This window comes from Bidens hawaiensis, unplaced genomic scaffold, assembly GCF_021521415.1.
Source record: "Bidens hawaiensis isolate Kalapana, Puna unplaced genomic scaffold, B.hawaiensis_p1.1 tig00002525_1, whole genome shotgun sequence".
NCBI lineage: Eukaryota > Viridiplantae > Streptophyta > Magnoliopsida > Asterales > Asteraceae > Bidens > Bidens hawaiensis.
In genome coordinates, this window is record NW_027491138.1 from 1071792 (window position 1) to 1084123 (window position 12332).

The following is a 12332-nucleotide window of genomic DNA, read 5'->3' on the forward strand; positions in this document are numbered from 1 at the left end:
CATGTTCAATTAATCATATATACAATATCATTTCTTTGAACAGTCCCGTAGACTTCCAGATGCATGTTTGATGATATGCATGGCCTCGGGGAACTCCGAGTCACCATGTATGAATGGATCCAGACACATGTATACTCTTAATCTGAGTATGCCCGTTTCTTATTATCGTAACACAAAGTTTTAAGGATTCGTAAATCCCATGCAAACAGTCAGACTCCAAAAGAGTTGTAAATGTTTAAGGCGTATTCACCTTTTATGATTGTTACTGACCTCTATCTGTAAATCAATTTATGTTACTGATTCCTGTTTCTGTTTTCAGCTTTTTGATTGATTGACTGATTGATTGTTACTCGGACCTATAATACGAGAATAACATTTCTATAAATATCTAGATCAACTATCTAGCCTCAGACCCGTAGTCTGTTTTGTATAGCTTTAACCTTGACTAATCATTTGTTTGTATAAAACATTTAGACCTTTAGTCCTTTTATTTGTTTATCAATTATATATCAGGTTTCTTCTTCAGGAAGAAACATCTAAACAAGGTTTCTTCTTCAAGAAGAAACATTACTTTAACTATAACCTGTGTGAATGAATAGTGTATTTCTTAATAATTAAGAAATGCTATTTTAACTATACCCTTTGTATGTAAATGATTATGTTTCTTAATTATGAAGAAACAGTAATTAACTATAACCCTTGCTTATGAAAAGTTATATTATACTTAATAGTGATCAAGGTTCGGACTATATCCCTGACTATGGTCTAAGCCATTATTATAATAATAAAATAATATTTAAACAGAACCCCTTCCTCACACGGGTATTTGGAGTTAAATGCCTTATGACTGATCAAGAAACACTTCTACTCTATATCGCGTTCTACAGCTTACATCGTCGGAGCTTTGGAGCTTGGCACGTTCCACGAGACCGGCATGCAAACCGAGGCTAACTATGTGAAACTGTGTGTGATTTGGTGTGAGATTGGAATGCTGCGAACCCCCCATTTTATAGCTTAATTTGGGTACCATCGCATAGCAAGATGGTCCCTTCTCCTTGGGCATAACGTAGCGCGATGTCAGGGGAATGACGCGTGACTGCTGACTCGGCCCTAGCTTCCACCACGTGTCTCCCCGTTGCGACCCGTGTTTGATGCGTCATTACACTCCATCGCGTAGCGCGATGGTCTTGTTCCTGGGGCCATCGCGTAGCGTGATGGGTTCCTGAATTCAAATTTTACTTTTTAGTCCCTTGTCCTTGATAACTTGTCATGTTTTGGTCATACTTCTGTTTTCCAAAAATACTAAAGCGGCCCTTATGCGGCTCGTGGCGTTGCGAGCGTGCGAAGCGCAAAGTGTGCCATCAAAACGCCACATGACGCCCATCGCTCGAGTCCGAGTCCGTTTCTGAGTCCGTGCGCGTCGGGTGCTTCGCACCCTTCGCTAGTACTATGGAGAGTGGTTAGCCACATAAGAACATTACTATGGAAACTCTCTTCCTTATAAAAAACTTCTATTTCTTTTCTTGTTTTCATTTGGGATGAAAGTTTCCTTCCTTATTTACACCCATGTGGAATGCTTTCACTTTCTTCCATCTTTCTATGTGGGATGGATTTTTCTAATTTCCTTAAGATAAGATGTCTTTATTTTTCTTATCTTATTTTTTCCCATGACTTATCTAGAGAATAATTTTAATCCTTCAACTTTCAAAGTTGACAACTTTAGTCCAAAATAATTATGGGTTTTTCCGAGATGTTACACAAACATTCTACGTTCAAAACCTGTGTAATACACGTGCTTGGTTTGAAATGACAGTGAGAATGGGCGTGTAATGTATATGCCCTCAAGGAATGCCATTATTCATAACTATTCTAAAAAAAATATTTAAAGTTGTTTGTTTAATGGTCATATTGGAAGTCATATACAAAAGCTTATCGCCAAATCATTGTTATATATACATGTATAGGTTATTATAAATGTCATCGTTAGCTGCAAATTATTACGAATCTGTTGTTTTAAAATACAATTTATCCCGAATGAACATGAACATACAATTGTTCATGTTCGTTTATTTTACTTTAAACAAACATTAAATTGGACAAATATTTGTTCATTTAAAAATTGAGCATGTTTGTGTCTGTTTATATTCATTCGGTATTCATTAATAAGCTAAATTAACATAAATGGTATAATTGAACAAATATAAACGAACACTATAATTAGTGATGGCCATAGTCAATGTAGATTAACTGAAAAGGAAATTTCTAAAATAGCCTCTTTTAGAGAGAGAGAGTTCCCATTTTAACCCTTTTTTCCTCAAAATCTTTTATAATTTGGACTGGCCAGACGCTTTGGGAAAAGATAAAAATAACGAGGGAGCATGCCAAATTTCGAAAGAAAGTGAGGTAGGAGACGAGATTTTGGGAAATAATGAAGGTAAAGTCTAAATTATTTTGTAATCTTAGAGCAAAAGTCCATATTTTTTCAAATCTTTTTTATTCATAAAACCGTCTTGAGAGACTGTTTTTTTATGTTTCCTACCTTTTCCGTCCATATTTTCAAATTATTGAAAAAAAATATTTTTGACAATTATACCCCTTAACCACCATCTCCACCACCACCACCTTGAACCACCACCACCACCGATGCCGTCGGCCCCACCCCATCACCACCACCGAACCACCACCCCCACCCCCACCCCATCACCTCCTCTCCACCCCTCCAAGACCTTTACAATCATATTGCCTCTTCAACGACATGCATGTGCCATATATTTATATAGATAGATTCGCATGTGAACATATATATAATCAGCAGACATTATTATATATTATATTTATATACAACTATATATATCCACATACGCACTCACTCTCAAGCAATAGAGGAGGTGATGGGGTGGGGGTGGGGGTGGGGGTGGTTCGGTGGTGGTGATGAGGTGGGGTCGATGGCGTCAGGTGTGGTGGTGGTTCAAGGTAGTGATGGTGGTTAAGGGGTATAATTGTCAAATATATATTTTTCCAATAATTTGAAAATATGGACGGGAAAGGTATGAAACATAAAAAAACAGTCTCTACGGTTTTATGAATAAAAAAGATTTGGAAAAATCTGGACTTTTGCTCCAAGATTACAAAATAATTTGAACTTTACCTTTATTATTTCTCAAAATCTTGTCTCCTACCTCACTTTCTTTCGAAATTTGGCCTGCTCCCTCATTATTTTTATCTTTTTCCAAAGCGTCTGGTTCTCAAGCCTTGAAGAGGGACGTCTGCGCAAGGACCAACTGGTTCCGCAGGACCCACCATGCTCAGAGAAGACCTTACGCGCAGTACGCCAGCTGTTCCCGCAGGAAAAGCCTCCCAATGGTGAAGTACCCCGCCTGTTCCCGCAGCTGCGGATACAAGCCATCAGGGAAGGCTACCCGCACTAATAGCAAGGCTACACGCACAAGGCACTAACTCAATAATTCAGTGTCACCTGAAGGAATGAGCAAGGCGGGAATACTCCCGCCCAAATGAGCCAGTCCGTACGCTTCTGGAAGGTCTTTTGTACTATACCTGCCAAGGTATGGACCAAATAGACAAGATCTGACCAGAGCAGCCCATGAACCAATCACAGGGTGACAGCTCACCGACAACAGTACGAGGAGGAGCACGCTCTAGTACTGTTTGTCACTATTAGCCGCTGCCTACTCACCAACCCTTGTCGTGGCACGCGCATAGCCTGCAGTTGGTGGAAAAGGAATAGTACACAGCCGGCGGAAAAGGAACAGTACACAGCCGGCCTTGTCACTATCAGCCGCTGCCTACCCACCAACCACTGGCATGGCACGTGCGTAGCCCACAGTTGGTAGAACAGGAATATTATACAGCTGGCTGTACCTGCTTGGAAACCTACCTTCGGCTATAAATACTCCAACACCTTGGAACGGTAGGAGGATCTGGTATCTTATCTTCACTAGCTATTTCTCTCAATATACACTTATATTCAGAGCAATCTAGTCTGATTCTCACGCCGGAGGGTGGTCACAAGGAGGAACCCCCCCTTCTCATTGACGAGCTCACGGTGTCTGTTTTGCAGGTCATCTGAAGAACAACCATCTTCGCCGGACCTAACCCTCGTGGGAAACATCTACTTAACCCCCAGATTATCCATAATCTGCCCGGGGTCAATTAGTGTTTCTTCAATACAAATATCAAAATTAAGTCCAATTAAATTTTTAAAAACTACTATACATGAAAACAAATTGAATATTAGAATACCATAAAAATCGCAGTACTCCAACAATTAGGAAAAACAAAGAGAATTTACTATTTAGGCAGTTAGGAAAAAAAAGACAATGAAAAACTAAAAAATACCTTTTGTTTTAAATTTGTTTTGATAAATAAATAAAAAATATGAATATAGAAAAACAACCGCCAAAAACATTTTTTGAATATTTTTATTAAGAATTGAAATTAAAAAATAAAAGTTTTATTATTTTTAATTCGCCTTTTTTATCTATGTTTTTTATGTGGAAAGTTTCAATATAAATTATTTTATACAATAAGCTTAGGAGTGAAAAAAGATCAAACTATAAAGAAAAACCTAATTTGATAAATACTTTTCAAATCACCTATTTTGGTAAATAGTTTTCCTCCCTTCCCATGTAACTTGAGAAATAAGATTAAAAAAAATTGTTTTCATTTAAAAATAGACACAACATGAGATATGTTGCATTTAAAAGAGTAAAGTGTCAAAATTGTCCTTAATGTTAGTTTTGGTATCTTTTTATATTATTTTGAAAATATATTTGTTATATATTATTTTAGTTAGGGGGAAGTTCCTAAAATAGCCTCTTTTAGAGAGAGAGTCCTCATTTTAGTCCTTTTTTTCTCAAAATCATTTATAATTTGGTAAGTATTCTTGCTGGTCATGCGTCTTTGGGTTTTATGGGTGAGTCGGAAACAGAGACCGGTATGCAGGTTGTTTCGGTTTAGTAAATTAGTTTACAATCGTATGAGTTCAGATATAGATATAGATTTCTAAATTGTTACCGATGCATGTTTGATAATGGCCTGGTGATTATATGATCATAGAAATTATTTTATGTCCAAGTTTCTGTATTAAATTTCAGTTTTGGTATAAAGTCATTTTATGTCCAAGTTTCTGTATTAAATTTCAGTTTTTGGTATAAAAGTCATTTTAGTCTTTACCAATGTTAATATGCCCCCGCGTACCTCAGAAGTATTTTCTATTTATGAGACTAGAGGAGCATGACCAAAATCAGAATACTATGAATCTTTATCCTCAACCATTTACTTTATAGTATGGGATATTTATGTTATCGGGTCGAAGTGGAAAGAAACCTAATATTGATTTTCGCAGGTTTTCTTATAGATTTTTATCAAACTTTAAAAATCATATAAAATCAACAAATAGTCTGTTTGGGACGTTCCTTATATAGTTAGAAAGTTCTATGTGTCTAGTTTCTACATAATTTAAGAACAAGGAGAAATACGGTCTTTAAGCGGGTCAAATTAACATATTACCGTAGCTGTGCAGAAACAAGCTGCACAAAAATAAGTTTTATAGAATATTAATTAATGATGATGAATGGCCATGTGCCTTTGGTTTAAACTTGGAATATTGATTCATAATATAACAATATAGTTGTTGAAATGTGTTCAAAGTATTAATATTATTCTAAATATACTTGTTTGTTAATCCAAGTTTTAGAGTTTTAGTTCGGATTACTATGAGTTTTAGAACTTGGTTCGGAACTCTAAACTTAAAGATCATATGATTTGGAATTACATTAAGTGTAAATATTATACCTTTATTGTGTAACTTCCTTTTTTTATTAGTATAACATCATGAACTTTATGTAGGGTAATCGTAGGGAATATAACTTCATTATGGTTTCTTTTTTACCAGTTAAAAAGTGAGTAATCGCAGGCGAACTCCAGACTCATGCCAATGGATGCTGGAGATAATTGCCGGCCTTTTGTCGCTGTCCGAACGACACACAAAAAAGTTTCAATCTTTGACAAAACTTCTTATTCCATGCATTAGAAAGGATGCTTTTATGCTCGAGGATATTGCCGTTGCTGTGCAGGTAATGTCTCAATTTGTTTATGGTATGTTTTTAATTTTAATCTCCACGAGTTTTATTTACATTTGCATGTTTGCTTTGTATATACTATATAGCTTCTTGTGAAGCAAATCAGAAGTCCCCTTGGTGCTGATCATGGTGAAGACGAGCATTCCAAATTTCCAAAAATGAGTTACTCTGAAAAAGTTGTTTCTAAAAACATTAAGGCCTTGGAATCATGTTCAGAGGAGTTGTTGAAAGCATTTTACTAAAGTTTTCTTCAAAGTGTCACGAAGAAACGTGTTTTTGGACAAATATGTTGAAGTACACCATTTAACTATTAATGATATTTGTTTTATTATTCTTTTAAAGAAATTTGGATTGAATGCATATTAATTAACATCAATTGAGTTTATGTTATAAAGTTGCATTTGTTGTAACTGAAATTCGTAAAAATGTTACATTACTTTTTAAAAAAAGTTTCAATTTTTGTTATTAGGGAAGGGGCACTGATGTGGGTAAGGTTTTGGGTAATTTATCATATGGCAAACCCACCCCTAACTATGTGGGTAATTTGCCAAATTATAATTTATGGCAAAAGTTTACCGTGTGGTGTTTATATGATCTTGGAGATTTTTGAAGAATTTAAAACATTCATTAATACTCAATTTATTACATATAAATACCAATAACTTTTCATCATTTTTACTCACTCAAACATTTTATCATTTTATCACTCAACCTTCACCATTTCTATTCACTCAAACCCCCACTGGCAAATTTCTCAAACGATGATCTCGGGATATTCATCTAGAGGACAAAGACATATACTTGGCCACACGATCATCTAGAGGACGAGGTGAATAAATTCGCTATAACCCGCAAACAAGAAATTGCAGAAAAATATAATTGGCAAAAGGATCATCTAGTTTAGATGTTTGTGTTTTAATTTTTTTCGTTTTGATCGTCATATTTTATTTTTCCGGTTTTCAATTATGTAATATATTTAATTTTAATAAAAATTTAATTTTAATTACATTTAATTTTTATTTATTTTTAAATTTTAACAAAAAAAACTTTTAGGGTACTTGTGGGTAGGTGTTTCCAGTTATTTTGAGGTTTGTGGGTATTAAGGGTAGAAATAAAATAACGATGTATGATTGGTCGGTATATGGGTAATATCCATAAGTGTCCTTCCTCTTTTAAAAAGGTAATAATGGTTGCATTACGCCAATGTTGCATTTTTGTAATTGGTATAATCAAAGTTGCATTAGAATGTAAAAATGTTGCATTTAAAAATGTTGCACAATATTAAAAAAAGTTGGTTATAATGAAAGTTTGATTTAAGATGTATTTTGGTTGATTGTAATGAAAGTTCGGTCATTCTGTACAGTTATTAAGATCATGACAAAACGAATATATTTCATTCAGCACGAAATAGCTTAGAGGGGTAAAATAGTCATTCTGCATAGTCATTCAGATGTCAAACCAAACAGCACTTACTGGTTCAGCACTTACTGGGTCAGAGCTTCTTAATCATTCAGACCTCTTAATCATTCAGCACTTGTCAAACAGCCCTTAAGGCTATTGTTACTATTTGTTTTGCTAATCTTTAATGTTACTCTCAAGCCATCTGCATTTCTTGATAGTAGTTTTTGTTTGATGTAACAAGTTAACCCTTATGTTATTTAATACTTTTTCATTTCAAGATTAATTTTGGCCTAATGCTTTGCTTTACCCAAGTGGTGATTGTGGGTGCTATTTTTTGGTAATTAATGCTAAACTTGATTGAAACACTTCACATATCATTCTTACTCCAAAATGTTCTAACTTCAAAACGTAAAATTCTTAATAAATAGTAAAGATTACGTGAATGAAACTCCCAGCAAGTAATTACCAATGCGTTTATCAGGTAGAATCTTGATTTTATTATTTTACTGTGGCATTGTATGTGATTGATGAGTGACAATTTTTGTTCAATAAGCATTTGGGTTAACACCTTTTAATAAAAAATTATAATACCGAAGAGAAAAAGCCTAACAAACAAAGAACCCAATATCACCAAAAGGGACAACTTTTACATTATCTTTTGTATAGTAGTGATTTTAATATTTCACATCCTTTTTTTGACAAACATTTGTTAAGTACTTTTTTAGTTCATCAGTCAACTTCAGTGAACCTTTTATCATATTTTTCACATATGGTTTGATATTTGTTTTTGTTAGTTTAAAGTTTTAGTTTGATAATTTTATTTTTGCTATTTAATGTCATAGTTTGATATAAAAAGTATGTATCCAAATATTCACAATTGCACAGGCCTCACTAATCCTCTTTTTAACGTTTTGACATTTTAAACCTTAATGAAATTAAATGTAGAAAATTAGCTAAATTTATTGATAGTATACAAAGAGTCCTTTATTAACCGAGCTAAGCGTTAAGCTATTAACTGAGAGAATCAATGGACATCAAATTATTAAGCTATTTATGGATAAAAATAGGTCGAAATGTTTGGATATAGACTGAAACAAATGGCAGTCATCTATATCATGGGCGGACCTCATTAAGGGCGGGGAGTGGTTGTGACCCCCCGAGAAGTAGAATATATAACCCATATCTTTGTAATTATGCTATGTTTTATATATTTTGTCCATCCTATCCGAAAACTCATATTCATTTATGTAAAAGAACATGCTATTTTTTGAGATTTATGTTCTTTATTTGATGAAAAAAAAATTGATTGCTTTATATGTATATGTATATATCTTTGTAATCGTTCAAGTTCCGCCACGCAACTGGTCTATATTGTAATTTTGTTTCCGAGGTCTGTTGCTAGTCTCTGCTAGCTACTTGTTAACAGGGCTAGAAAATTACAAGACACCCTTGGATGATATTCTAAGGAACACCATACTTTATATATATCAAATAAACCCTAGATGATATTCAAGTTATTCAACGTAACACCATCGTTTATTTATATCTAACACAGCACATATCATATAATATGACTAGTATACATAACAATTAACAAAAGTAGTTATACAAAACACAGCACATATCATATAATATGACTAGTATACATAACAATTAACAAAAGTAGTTATACAAAGTTTATTATTAATTAAGCGCACGGCTTGTAGCACCTGCAACGACGACGAAACCCCTTGCAATTTCCGCTTGTGAATCCTTGCCTTTCGCAATAGCTGTTACACCTCCAGTCGTTTAAACAAGTGAACGAATGCCTGGTTGTATGACACATCTTTGCTTCCGTCACATTCACCACTGTCTTTTCTGTGATGTATTCAAAAACCTTATGTTAAGATGTAAGGTAAGAAATAAAATATTTTTCTGTTTAAACCCGTTTAGCTGTTTTCGTTGGTTTTTGTCTTTAAACTAGAAGAGGTCTACATATTTATCTAACGTGACTAATAACAAAGTAGAGCATGTTTGGAACTGAGTATGAAAAATGCTTATCGGCTTATTGGCTTTTTCAAAAAGCCATTTTGAAAAGCCAGGATTTGGGGCTTTTGGAAAACTACTTTTCAACCCTTTTAAAAATCTAAAATTAGAAAGATTTTTGTGATTGCCAAACACATTTGTAGTGATGGTGTTCAATAGTTTTCCAATGACATGCTTTTAGTGTTACTTGAATCTTTTATGTTCATCACTTTACATGTTGAAAAACACTTGCCCAAGGCATCTTGCTTGGTGTGTTTACTTATTACATAGTCTCTGCTTCTATACTAAGAAGTAGGGGTGTTCAAAATACCCGAACCCGATTAACCCGACCAGAACCCTAATAAGCTTATTAGGGTCGGGTTAAACATGGTTAAAAAGTATTAATCGGGTTATTCGGATTGACCCGAATAACCCGAATTGTTAATAGGGTCGGGTTTCGGGTTCGTTTTTGGAAAAAAATCGGGTTTCGGGTTAACCTGAATAACCCGATTAGTGGTGTTTGTTCGTGTTCATTTAAGTATGTTCATTTGTGTTCGTTTATGTTTGTTTGTGTTCATTTACGCATGTACATATATGTTTATTTACGTTCGTTTATGTTCGTGAACTGTTCATTTAGATTTTAAATGAATGAATATAAACGAATATGAACATGTTCATTTTTTAAATGAACGAACATGAACACAAATATTTGTTCGATTAAGTGTTCGTGTTCGTTTAAAGTTAAATGAACGAAGACAAACATGCCTTGTACGTGATCGTTTGTAAGGGTGTTCATGGTCCGGTTTTAACGGTTTTTAGGACAAACCGTGAGCCAAACCGTTAATAAAAAAAGAAACTGAACCGTTAAGATAGGAAACCGAACCAAACTGAACCGTTACTAACAGTTTGGTTTCACGATTTGGGTATATATATAATAAAAGTACGAAACAAATTATATTAGTTACAAAAATTCCTTTATTGCATACCATCATGCTACAAAGGATCTGCTCAAGTTTTGAGGTGCTATTTAAGGTGAACATGTGTAAGGTTCTTAAAAATTAACAATAATCAACTAGATCTACTAATAATAGATATACAACAAATCAGCTTCAATCTTAATCTAAAATGAAATAACAAATAGAATTGAAAATTTTAATCCCATAAACACACCTTATTATAGTAGTACAGTTTAAGCAAGTTAATAGTTATAGCCAAGTTTTACTTTTATTAAGCCTAGCACAAAATATAAATAATTAACTACATGTAGTATAATATATATATATATATATATATTTAAAAAAAATAAAGTATATTCATCTTACGGTCCGATCTGGTTATACGGTTTGAAAATTTTAAAACCGTAAACCAAACCGTTCTTTGCGGTTTGAAATTTTTGAAACCGATCGACCGAAAATTAATAAGAAAGTCCGACCATGAAACTAAACAAATGACGGTTTGAACGGTTTCAAACCGAAGTATCGAACCATGAACACCCCTAATCATTTGGTTCATCTACAGTCCTATATGCAATAATAAGATAAACATTGTAGTGCAGTGGTTACCAACACAAAAATCAACTTAAAATGTATAGCAACCCGATTAACCCAACTAACCCTACCTGAATAAACCGAAACCCAATTAGCCCGAACCCGACAAACCCGAACCTTAATAGGGTCGGGTCGCGGGTTAGATTATTTTTTTTCAAAACCCGACTAACCCGACCCGATTAACCCGAAACCCGATCGGGTTGACCCGATTAACACCCCTACTAAGAAGAGTATTGTCATCAGTTATAAAAGAAGTTATAATATGATGCCACTTCTAGACAGTGGTCAACTTAAACATAATAACCGATCAAAAGCTATTAATTATTAATGATTTATGTTAACCGATAAAAGGTTATTAATAATTTATGTTAAAAGAAAATTTTTAATGTTTAAATATGCAACAAAAATATAAATATTAACATAGCAGAGGCAAAGAGAACTAGCACTAGCATAAACACAAGAAAACATTTTCCCATTTTTGAAAGTTGATCACAAGATACAAATACAATACAAGTTGAAATGGGGTATATATTATATGATTATATATATGATAGTATACTGGTTTTATATATAGGACACTGCCACTTCTTTCATGTTACACGTGCCCTTTGCATAATTTAGCATTCGACACGGATTCATCTACTTGTGCACTTGCCGACTCATTACAAAGGTTGAGTATGTACGATAACTTTTACTACTTAAAATCTTTGAATTAAATACTAGAAATTTAGTTCCATATAAATATCACGGTGAGTATGGGTGAAAAATGTACCAAATAACCATAGGAATAAGCTTTATACCGGTAAAAAAAACTGCATATCGATAACAAAAACCGTAAAAAGTTGGGTGTTCGGTACTATAGAGGGAGGGTAGTAAAACTATCAACAGACCCCTCATCCGATCTGCGGATCATCAGAAGACATCCGCCACCCACGGATCCCTTATCCATCCAACCCACGGACCGTCGAAAGACATCCGTGCAAGGAACACGTGGACTGGTAAAGCCATCCACAATCCAAGACACGCTTTGTGGATCTCCATCATAACCCGCGGACGGCCACGCGAGCATCCGCGGAGGGAATCCACAAACAACTCAAGGGACTCATCACATGTATGATCCCCACGTGATATGGAAGATCAGTTGTAACAAACTATTTCTAGAAGATCCTCCTAATACCACCTGATAGTGACATCAGCCAACGGAAAGATGACACCTGGACACGTAATGGCCATCCCACGACATGCACAGATAATGGTTGTCCCATAAACGGGTCCAAGC